The following is a 12,907-nucleotide window of genomic DNA, read 5'->3' on the forward strand; positions in this document are numbered from 1 at the left end:
TGACCCCCCACATGTGTGTCATGTCAGCACTGTGTACCGGTAGAATATAGAACATAATACAAGACGGATAAGGGAAAAACCAAAAAGGCAACTGTAAGAAAATAGCCAAAGCAAGAACAAGCAATGCCAGGTCTTTATGCCAGGACCTCCTCTCCCCTGAAGAAAAAGAAGCAAAGAAAATGAGGGAAAGCATCCTTCAGAGTAGAACTGAACAAACAACCTAAGGAATTCTACTTGGGAAAAGTGCACCAATTAACAGCAACATGAAAAAAAACACATATCCTTCGAGCCGGAAATGAACCAGCAACCTAAGGATTGCTATCGTATACCAACTACAGTCCTCCGCTCTACAAGAAAAAAAAAGCACATGTCCTTCGAGCCGGAATTGAACCAGCGACCTAACGATTGCTACCGTATACCAACTACAGTCCTCAGCTCTACATGAAAACAAAGCACTTTTCCTGGCTAATCATGGCAGCATTTAACATATGTGTTTAGCTCCTCCCTCTAACCCTCAGGACAGGAAACACAAACAATCAAACAATTAAGCCTACCTTCCCCTAGTATATAAGGTACCCCAGTATCCTCCACACCTCAGTCTTTTCCTGTCCTCCTAGCCCTAGGACAGTTTTGTTTTTTTTTTTCAGTTTTGTCTGGATATTTTTTTTTTTTGCTCACCTGACCATGTTTGATATGGTCTTGTCCCTGTGGAGGTCAGCCTCCCTCCTCAGGAAGCCCAGGCACATGTAGCCCATTCTCCACGGAGTTGGGAACCCCTGGGAGCCTGGGTGGTTAGTTCCACAGGCTGTGGGAATCCTCTGGCGTCCTGTGTGTGATGCAGACCTCGATCAGACGATCAGCATGAAGGTAAGACGCTCGCGCATGCGCAATGCATCCGACCGGACTCAGAGTGAATTTTGCCCATATCCAAAATGGCGGTTTCGCGTTCTCGCGACCAAGTGCGCATGTGCGATCCTTTAAAGGGGCAGAGCGTGAAATTTGAAATGGCGGTATTTAGACTAAAAAACGCTCGTTTTCGTTCCCTTCAAAGATACAGTGCTCTAGTAGGCTGTTATTAAAGCTCTGCAGGTAAGTGAATTACTTTTTTTTCAAAGCTTCATTATATTGGGCTGAGAATACATTATATATTTTTTTTAATGTTCTTAGCCCTACAGTCAGTATGGATCCATCATCCCCTTCGCAAAATCAACGAGATCTGCAATAGGTGAGCAACATTTTTATTTTTATTTTTAATTTTTCTTCACGTTACTAAAAAGAGTGCATAGAGGGTACAGTCTTATGACTTCTGTATCTTACAGCCCTCGTGACCGGTCCTGTCCCAGATCCCCATCGAGGAGAAGGGAGAAACCGGCAGCCTGCCCTGGATGTGGAGCAAGGCCTATGGATATCTGCAGGCTCTGCAGAAGATGCTTGGCCATGGTCGCAGGAGAATCTGATCGCCAGAAGTCACCGCAAGCCTCTACCTCCTCAGCCAAAGATAGGGCTTACTGGATTAAACAAGCGGTGGTGGAGGGAATTGCTGAATCTCACAAGAATAAGAGATCAAGAGGTGAGACCTTCGGCATTGATTCAGATCAGTCTGAAGATGAATACAGACAGCCTTCAGCTTACCTGGATTTAGAGCAAATCTCTTCCAGTGAAGAGGAGTATATGGAACAACCTTGCTCCTTGGACTCCAAAACTATGGAGCATTTGATTATGGCTGTTAGAAGAACATTGGATTTGCCGGAAGAGGCCAAAGAATGTTCAGCTTCTGACAGACACTTTGGTGATTTGCATAAGAAAGGACCTTCCTTCCCAGTTCACAGCTCTATTAAAGAACTGATGAAGAACGAGTGGAAAATTCCCAGCAAGAGGATTACTAGTCAAGGAAGGCTTTCGAAGTTATACCCGATCAAAGAGGAGGATTCCAGAATGTGGACTACGGTCCCTAAAGTTGATGCTCCTATCATTAAGGTTGCTAAAAGATCTACGCTTCCGATTGATAGCAATGCTTCCCTTAAAGAGCCCATGGATAAAAGGATTGACGCTGATTTATCTAAAGCATTCATGACAGCAGGTTTAGGTTGCCATCCGGCTGTATCCATTTCTGCTTTGTCTAGAGCCATGCGTTCCTGGTTGCTTGACTTGGAGGATGACATCGATAAAGGTGTTAGTAGACGTCAGATGGCTGAATCCTTAAGAGATATCAAACTCGCCAGTGACTGGCTTTTGGAATCCTCCACTGACCTCATTAGAATTCTTTCTAAGGTTATGGCTCATTCAGTCACCGCTAGAAGGGCGCTTTGGCTGAGGTCCTGGGGGGCAGACCTTTCCTCTAAGAATAATTTATGCTCACTTCCCTTTATGGGAGAAGTGCTTTTTGGAAAACCGCTGGATGAAGCTATTAAAAAAGCGGCCGAGGTTAAACAGGTTATGCTGCCACAAGATAGACGTCCTAAGAGACCTCATTTGGACCGCAGACCTTTTAGGGATCAAGGCTACTTTAGGGAAAGTAAGACCTACAGACCGGGCAGAGAATTCTCGAGGCATTCCAATTGGAAGAGCGGCCAGAATGTAAAATCCTCTAGGGGCAAGACGCAGACTTCTTCCTTTCGCCCCAACAAGCAGTTCTGAAGGTGGCTTACTCCAGGCTCCTTGAGTGGGAGCACGTCTTTCATTCTTTCAGAGGGCCTGGGAAATCATTCCAGATGCTTGGGTGAGATCCATCATCAGCGGAGGTTATCATCTAGAATTCGAAGAATATTCGCCTCCACCAAGGTTTATTCGCACCAAGGTTTATTGCCAACATCCAAAAAAGAGAGATTCTGAAACTTTATGTCTACAATCTGCTTATGGAAAAAGCCATCGTGCCAGTACCCATAAGAGAAAGATTCCAGGGTTATTATTCTCCCCTGTTTTTGGTCAAGAAGCCGGAAGCAAAATGGAGACCTATTCTAGACCTCCACCAGCTCAACCTTTATCTAAGAGTCAGAAGATTTCGCATGGAATCCATTCGCTCCATCATTCCTGTTGTTCTGTCAGGATCGGGACAGGGATCCAACACGCAGAGTACAAACAGGTGGTAGGTACGTATACCGGACCTTAGAATGGCCGGACTAACGTAAGGAGTAAGCAAAGAATGGTCTAGAGACAAGCCGAGGTCGAGGGAACGAGAGAGCAGGTAAGCGAGAGACAAGCCGAGACAAAGGGTAATAGAGATAAGCAGGGTAGAACAAACAAGCCGGGTCAGAACCAAAGAGACAAATAGAAAACCAGAGCACTGAGTGACTAGACAAGCTAGAACCACGACAGGGCAATGATCCAAAGCACAAAGCCCTACTTTATACCCTGGTTCTAGATAGATAATCACACCTCCGACGAGATCCTGTGCTCGGGACTTGATTGGCAGGTCGGAACGGATTATCGTCATGACGTCGGCTACTGAGCGCCGTGTCATAAAAGGAAGCGGATCCCTCACGGCCGGCGTGTAAACGGCCGAGAGAACTGCGAGGAACGAGTGAATCAGGGCCTCTGGAAGGATGAATGTCTAAGTGTCTCACCTCCTCAGAGGTAGAGACAACAGGTACCCTGACAGTACCCCCCCTCTCAGAAACGCCCACCGGGCGGAAGGAACCGGGGCGAGATGGAAAACGAGAGTGAAAAGCCCTGCGGAGACGAGGAGCATGCACATCCTCCTGAGGTACCCAAGACCTCTCCTCAGGACCATATCCTTTCCAGTCAACCAGATATTGTAACTTCCCCCGAGAGATTCGAGAATCGATGATGGAGTTGATCTCATACTCCTCCTGACCCTCAACCTGAACAGAGCGAGGAGAGGATACAGTGGAGGAAAACTTGTTACAGACTAGCGGTTTCAACAAGGAAACATGAAAGGAGTTAGGAATGCGTAAGGCAGATGGAAGAGCCAGGCGATACGCAACTGGGTTAATTCGAGTCAGGACCCTGTAAGGACCAATGTAACGAGGGGCGAATTTCATAGAAGGAACCTTCAAGCGAATGTTTCTTGTACTCAACCATACCCTATCACCTGGAACAAAAACTGGAGCCGCCCTTCTACGCTTATCAGCGTGTTTCTTGAACAACATGGAATTATGCAGGAGAATTTGTCGAGTTTGATCCCACAACTTCCTCAAATTGGCAACATGAACATCAACCGACGGTACCCCTTGGGAAGGAGAAACCGAGGGAAGAATGGAAGGGTGAAAGCCATAATTCATGAAAAAGGGGCTAGAACGAGTAGAATCACAAACGAGATTGTTGTGTGCAAACTCCGCCCAAGGAATCAGACCGACCCAATCGTCCTGGTGTTCGGAAACAAAACAACGCAAATATTGTTCAATCTTTTGGTTGGTGCGTTCAGCAGCTCCGTTAGACTGGGGATGATAGGCAGAAGAGAAATTCAATTTGATGCCCAGTTGAGAACAGAAGGATTTCCAAAAACGGGAAACAAATTGGGCACCTCTATCAGAAACAATTTCGGAGGGTATCCCATGTAAACGAAAAATCTCTCTCGCGAATATCTCAGCCAATTCGGGAGAAGATGGAAGTTTAGGTAAGGGCACGAAATGAGCCATCTTAGTAAACCTGTCAACCACCGTGAGAATAACAGTCTGTTTTTTAGAAACAGGCAAATCGACAATGAAGTCCATAGCCAAACAGGACCATGGTCTCTCGGGAATTTCCAAGGGATGTAAAAGACCACATGGGAGCGTATGAGGTTGTTTAGTCTTCATACAGACCTCACATGCTCCGACGAAATCCCTAATATCCTTACGTAATGAAGGCCACCAGAAATCTTTAGAAATCAAGGAACACGTCTTGCGAATGCCAGGATGCCCAGCCACCTTACTGTTGTGAAAGCACTGTAACAGTTCCAGTTGGAGTTCAGGAGGAACGAAATACCGTGCCCCAGGAGCCTGTCTAGGAGCCAGATGCTGTAGCTTCATGATCTCGGCAAGCAATGGAGAATGAATCCTGAGACTCGTGTTGGCGATAATATTGCACTTGGGAACTATAGAAGACAAAACCGCCTCAGATATAGTAGAAGGTTCATATTGGCGAGACAAAGCATCGGCTTTAGAGTTCTTAGAACCAGGTCTATAAGTGAGCACGTAATTGAAATGAGTGAGGAACAAGGACCAACGAGCTTGCCTGGCGGACAAGCGCTTGGCCTCCCCAATATAGGACAAGTTCTTGTGATCCGTCAAAATAGTAACAGGAGGCAAGGTCCCTTCCAATAAATGTCTCCACTCCTTTAAAGCCATGATAACCGCTAGTAGTTCCCTGTCACCAATGTCATATCTGCTTTCAGGCCCAGATAATTTCTTGGAAAAAAAAACACATGGATGTAAAGGTTTATCCACACCTAACCTTTGAGACAAGATAGCGCCTATACCTGTCTCTGAGGCGTCTACCTCGAGTAGGAAAGGCAGAGTCGTATCAGGGTGAACTAAAATCGGTGCAGAAGCAAAAAGTTCCTTGAGTGTTTTGAAAGCAACGAGAGCTTCAGTAGACCAAGTCTTAGTGTCAGCCCCCTGTCTGGTCATATTGGTAATAGGAGCAATAATAGAAGAGTATCCCTTAATGAAGCGCCTATAATAATTGGAGAATCCAATAAACCTCTGAATGGCCTTGAGACCCCTGGGTAATGGCCAATCTAAAATAGACTGGAGTTTATCCGGATCCATCTTAAACCCGTCCCCAGAAATCACGTAACCAAGAAAGTTTATCTGAGATTGGTCAAAACTACATTTCTCCAATTCGCAGTACAACCCATGTTGTAGAAGTTTGCGCAATACCCTTCTGACTTGTCTGTGGTGGGTCTCAATTTCTCTAGAGTGTATTAGTATATCATCCAGATATACAATAACGCAATCATGTTGAAATTCCCTAAGAACTTCATTGATCAGGTCCTGAAATACTGCCGGTGCATTACAGAGCCCAAAAGGCATTACCGTGTACTCATAGTGCCCTTAACGGGTATTGAACGCTGTTTTCCACTCGTCTCCCTGCTGAATTCTCACCAAGTTATACGCCCCTCTGAGATCTAACTTGGTGAAAATCTTGGAGCCTTTTAGACGATCAAAGAGCTCAGTAATCAAAGGAATCGGGTAGGCATTTCTAATAGTTATTTTATTCAAGCCTCGGTAATCAATGCAAGGCCTTAACGTACCATCCTTCTTATTCACAAAAAAAAAAACGGCCCCGGCAGGAGAGGAGGATCTCCTAATGAATCCTTTGTCTAGGTTCTCACGAATATACTCCTCTAAGACTAAGTTCTCCTTAGTGGATAAAGGATATACATTGCCCCTCGGAGGCATAGTACCAGGTAGGAGATTAATCTTACAATCAAAGGACCTGTGTGGGGGTAAAGTATCAGCATTCTTCTTGTCAAAGACTGCCTTTAAATCCAGGTACAGAGGCGGTATTTGTACGTCTGTAGACTGGGTAGAATTAACCGGTGCGTTAACTACGCAAAGCGGTGAGACTTTCTGTAAGCACCTGTTCTGACAACCCTGACCCCATGAGACTATCTCCCCTAGTTCCCAATCAATAATAGGGTTATGTTTCTTTAACCATGGATACCCCAGGACTATAGGAACAGAAGGAGACGAAATAAGCATAAGAGCTTACACCTTCCTCGTGTAAGATACCAACAATTAAGTTAACAGGTATGGTCTCACGAAAAATAACAGGTTCAGCTAATGGTCTACCATCTATGGCCTCAACGGCCAAGGGAGTGTCCCTTAGCTGGGATGGAATAGAGTGTTTAGTAACAAAAACTTGGTCGATAAAGCTCTCAGCAGCTCCGGAATCTATCAACGCCATAGTTTTTAGTACTCCCTTCTCCCAAGCTAAAGAAACAGGTAGCAGAAGCCTGTGATCTTTATAATTATGTATAGAGGACAAAATAGAAACACCCAAGGCCTGTCCTCTAGAGAAACTTAGGTGCGAGTGTTTCCCGGGCGATTAGGACAATTTAGGCGTAGGTGACCTCTTACTCCACAATGCATACACAACCCCTCCCTTCTCCTGTACTGTCTCTCTTCTTCTGAGAGGCGAGTATTGCCTATCTGCATAGGCTCTGGAAAAACTGAGGTTGTGGATTCTGGACTTTGAAATGAGGGAGCTAGTTTAAAGGAAGGTCTACGGGTTCTATCTCGAGTGTTCTGCCTCTCTCTTAAACGTTCATCAATACGAGAAATAAAAGAAATTAAATCCTCCAATTTTTCAGGAAGCTCTCTTGTAGCAACCTCGTCTAGAATTTCATCTGATAATCCGTTTAAAAATACGTCTATATAAGCCTGTTCATTCCACTTAACTTCTGCCGCCAAAGACCTGAACTCTAGTGCATAATCCACAAGGGTTCGGTTGTCCTGTCTAAGGCGCAACATTAATCTAGCTGCATTGACCTTTCTACCTGGAGGGTCAAAAGTTCTTCTAAAAGCAGCGATAAAGGCATTATAATTATAGACTAACGGGTTATCATTCTCCCACAATGGATTGGCCCATCTCAGAGCTTTATCAATGAGTAGTGTGATAATGAATCCAACCTTCGCCCTATCTGTAGGATAGGAGCGGGGTTGTAATTCGAAATGGATACCTATTTGGTTTAAAAAACCACGACACTTATCCGGAGAGCCACCATAACGTACAGGAGGAGTAATACGGGAAGAAGCACCTACTGTGGCTACCTCTAGACCTGAACTTACAGGGGAGATGGACGTAGTACGCATCTCTTCTGGTTGATTACTAGAACGAGATAATAAAGCCTGCAGCGCTAGAGCCATTTGGTCCATTCTATGATCCATGGCGTCAAATCTAGAGTCGGAAGAACCAACCTGACTGTTTGTACCTGCAGGATCCATTGGCCCTGTCGTAATGTCAGGATCGGGACAGGGATCCAACACGCAGAGTACAAACAGGTGGTAGGTACGTATACCGGACCTTAGAATGGCCGGACTAACGTAAGGAGTAAGCAAAGAATGGTCTAGAGACAAGCCGAGGTCGAGGGAACGAGAGAGCAGGTAAGCGAGAGACAAGCCGAGACAAAGGGTAATAGAGATAAGCAGGGTAGAACAAACAAGCCGGGTCAGAACCAAAGAGACAAATAGAAAACCAGAGCACTGAGTGACTAGACAAGCTAGACAAGCTAGAACCACGACAGGGCAATGATCCAAAGCACAAAGCCCTACTTTTTACCCTGGTTCTAGATAGATAATCACACCTCCGACGAGTCCTGATTCGTGCTCGGGACTTGATTGGCAGGTCGGAACGGATTATCGTCATGACGTCGGCTACTGAGCGCCGTGTCATAAAAGGAAGCGGATCCCTCGCGGCCGGCGTGTAAACGGCCGAGAGAACTGCGAGGAACGAGTGAATCAGGGCCTCTGGAAGGATGAATGTCTAAGTGTCTCACCTCCTCAGAGGTAGAGACAACAGGTACCCTGACATGTTCATCACCAAGATTGGATGATATCTATAGATCTCAGGGATGCCTATTTTCATGTCCCAATCACGACCGCCCATCAAAAGTTTCTCAGATTTTGTGTCCGGAAAGAACACTTTAAATTTCAGGCCCTTCCGTTTGGTATAAGTACGGCCCCAAGGACCTTCTCGAAGGTTCTGGTCACCATCATTGCCTTGCTCAGAAAAGAAGGTGTAGCGGTGTTCCACTACCTGGACGACATCCTGGTAGTGGCCCCGGACCGAGGATTAATATTTCAACACAGACGACTAGTCCTCGACACTCTCTCTCATTTCGTCTGGCTCATCAATTACGAGAAGAGTCACTTGCATCCTTCAAGAGAACTGATATTCCTGGGAGCAAATTTCAATACAGACACAGCGATTGTATCCCTCGCACACGACAGAAAGATCATACTGCAAGATCGGATAAGGGACTTCAGACTGAAGACTTCAGCCTCAGCAAGAGAGTTTATGAGGCTCCTGGGGACTCTTTCCTCCACAATAGAGCTTGTCAGGTGGGCTCAGTGGAACCTTCGCCCTCTTCAGCAATTTTTTCTGGAAAATTTCAGGACCAGCTCAAGAGATTGGGAGATGCTGATTCGCATTCCTTTGGTTCTGAAACAGAAGCTCCTTTGGTGGATGTCGTGGGAAAATATCTCCCTTCTTCATTTTCAACATGTCATCAGGCATTGCTGGGTCAAGTTGAGAGTGGACAACAAAGCAGCTGCTGCCTACATAAACCATCAAGGCGGAACAAGGAGTGTAGCCCTGATGAGAGAAATCGTTCCCATTATGACCTGGGCTCAGAATCATGTGGAGGGCCTGTGTGCCACCTATCTTCCAGGGAAGGAGAATGTATTAGCGGATTTCCTCAGCAGACACCTGATAGAAGCTTCAGAATGGCAACTTTCCAGGAGGATCTTCACCCAATTGGTCCAGAAGTGGGGTCTTCCCCAAGTGGACCTCATGGCAACCATTCGGAATGCGCAGGTACCATGCTTTGTGTCGAGGAGATACCATCCAAAGGCGGTTGCTCAAGATGCTCTATCCATCAATTGGCTGTTCAATCTGGCTTATGTCTTTCCTCCGATTCCCCTCATACACGCTGTTCTGAGAAAGATCTCCAAGGAACATTGCAAGGTGATATCTGTCCTTCCCTTCTGGCCTCGTCGCCCTTGGTTTCCCCTGTTACAGAGGTTATCGATGGACCTGCCTTGGGAACTTCCAGTCTCAGAAGACCTGCTGTTTCAGGGGCCAGTGTTTCATCTGGAGCCTCACAAATTCAGGCTCCATGCATGGCTAGTTGAACATGGCCTTTCGGACCAGGTTATCTCAACCCTGTTACGTTCCAGGAATCCTTCTACTTCTTCTACGTACCATAAAGTATGGGAAGCCTTTGCACGATGGGGTAATTCCACGGTTCAAGATTTAAGTTCCCCTTCCATATCTCAGGTTTTGGGTTTCCTACAAGCAGGCCTGGAGAGAGGCCTTCAACTTAACACGCTTAAAGTGCACTGCTCGGCTCTTTCAGCTCTTTCTGGTGTTTGTTGGGCATTAAATCCTATGGTGATTCGATTCTTCAAAGCAGTCATTAGGATTAGACCTCCTATCAAGGGATTCTCGGCTCCTTGGAATCTGCCTCTGGTTCTGCAGGCCTTGACGGAACATCCCTTCGAACCTATTGATGAGGTCCCTATGCAGGTTCTTTCTCTGAAGACCCTGTTGTTGCTGGCCTTGGTATCTGCTAGGAGAATGTCAGATATTAGAGCACTGTCATCTGAGGAACCGTTCACTACCTTCTTCGATGATAGAGTTGTGCTATGGCCTAGACCTGAGTTCCTTCCTAAGGTTGTTACATCCTTCCACCTGAATCAAGAGATTGTCCTGCCAGGGTATTTTCAGGAGCCATCTTCTCCTGAAGAAGAAAGATGCCATACGCTAGACCTGAGGAGGTGTCTTTCCACATATATTGATCGCTCCGCTAATTGGAGGAAGTCTCCCCAATTGTTTGTGATACCTTGGGGTTCTCGTAAAGGGGAAGCAGCCTCTGTAGCTACCCTTCGTTCCTGGACGGTTCAGGCTATTTCTAGAGCTTACAGAACAAAACAGGTTCCAGTTCCCAAGGACATCAAGGCACATTCCACAAGGTCCATTGCTACTTCATGGGCTGCAGAGTCAGGAGTTCCTGCAGAGAGCATCTGTAAAGCTGCCAATTGGTCATCGTTGAGGACCTTTGTACGTCACTACAGAGTGGATGTCTCTTCTCATTCAGATTCAGAGTTTGGCCTGTCGGTCTTGAACTCTTTTAAGCCTTAAGGGGATATTAAACAATTTTTGTAGCATGACTTACCCTCCCTGAGTGGTTATTGCTTTGGGAATCCCATATGTTAAATGCTGCCATGATTAGCCAGGAATAGAGAAATTTATTGATACTTACCGTAATTTTCTTTTCCTGGCTATTATTCATGGCAGCATTTGGTCTCCCACCCTATCTTGTTTTATTTGTCTTGTTACTGGACTGAGGTGTGGAGGATACTGGGGTACCTTATATACTAGGGGAAGGTAGGCTTAATTGTTTGATTGTTTGTGTTTCCTGTCCTGAGGGTTAGAGGAAGGAGCTAAACCCATATGTTAAATGCTGCCATGAATAATAGCCAGGAAAAGAAAATTATGGTAAGTATCAATAAATTTTCTCTAGTCCTTCGAGCCGGAATTGAACCAGCAACCTAAGGATTGCTACCGTATACCAACTACAGTCCTCCGCTCTACCAGCTGAGCGATTGAAGGTAATTTGTGAGCTCACTCAATGTCAAAGTAGGAAATTTTTGAAGAATCAGGTAAGCAGTTAAACAGTTTGCAACATGCTGCTGTGGCAATGACATCCAGGTAAACAAAAAGTTCAAACTAAGCACCCTTCCTTTAAAAGAAGAATCATCCACTGGAGAATGCGGGCATCAATCCCGCTACCTCTCACATGCAAAGCGAGCGCTCTACCATTTGAGCTAATCCCCCACTTTTACGCTCTCATGCCGTATAGCTTTGACCCCAGAGGCAGAACCAGAGACAAAAAAAGGAAATAACAGAGAAAGAGAAAGGGCGTATACCGCGCCTTTTAGTTTATATATGCAAAAAATACATACATGTATCCTTGGATTTTCCAATTAATTGTAACCTCAAAAAAAGGAAATTAAGAAAAAATAATAGTGCAATACAGTAATTTTAAAAAAGTAGGTGGTTAATAACTATGTACAGTCCACTCACATGGAGATGAGCTATAACAGAGCTCTGCTGTGAAGCGCTTGGACGGTACAATCCCCGTCTTTGGATTTGCAGTAGTTGTCACAGGTGTTCTCAGGGTGCAATGTACGTAGTTGGTATGAAAAAGAAATAGCAGCAATATGGTGAAGTAAGTACTAATAATATAATAGATAATAAGTAGTATTGTACTTACAATTTCCAGAGCATGTGACCAGCATGTAAACAGCTTAGGTGGTATAATCCCCACCAAGGATGTACAGGATACCAGGAAAAAAAAAAATAGTAGATATAAAAAGTATACTTTAATATAAACAAACAAAATATTAGATAATAAAATATGAGATATAAAATATAAAATATTGTCCCACTTAACGCGTTTCGCCTGATAGGCTTCTTCAGAAGTGTAATGAGGAGTCCAATAAAGTCTGTTTATATATCCTCATTGATGAAACAATAATGTCCTGGTGTGATTACTTCCTGGTTCCGGCTTGATGTTGACACGCACGCGTCATACCGGAAATGACGCGGCATCCACGTCATACCGGAAGTGACGCGATGCTCGTGTCAAACCGGAAATGCTCGCGGCTTTATAATTGGAGAAAAGTGTGATATTCTGGCGCCTTGGAACGCACGCATTACCAGTGAGCGGTGTGCGTAGCGTTCCGAGCGTCACCCGCCCCAATATCCAATAGAGCAGAGTATGGGCTGATCGTGATGTAAATATGGCGCGGCGGCCATTTTGGATGAGGGCAACAGTCCGTTTATGAAATAGATAAAGCATATTAATAAAATATATTCGAAATGGCAATAAAGATTCTGCAAATAATGTGTACAAGAAAAAGGGGAGCTGCATTAGTAGACTATACATAACTCTAATGTAAAACAAAGATAATAAAAAGATTATATTTATACAGAAGTTAATCTTAAAATAGTCAGCAGCCTGTGTAACTGTGTACAAGTAAATATGTGCAAAGAAAAAGAGACAGCCCCACTATGGGACAAATATTCCAGTGATATGTCAATAAAAAATGGCACATAAAAGTCATTAGGCATAATAATCGGAGTAACTAGCAGTATTAGGGCATATGCATTAAAAAATTAAAAATATTAAAAATATCAGAAAATAGATAAACCCAAATAATGTGTGTACATATTG

The sequence above is a fragment of the Pelobates fuscus genome, chromosome 4 (assembly GCF_036172605.1).
Source record: "Pelobates fuscus isolate aPelFus1 chromosome 4, aPelFus1.pri, whole genome shotgun sequence".
NCBI lineage: Eukaryota > Metazoa > Chordata > Amphibia > Anura > Pelobatidae > Pelobates > Pelobates fuscus.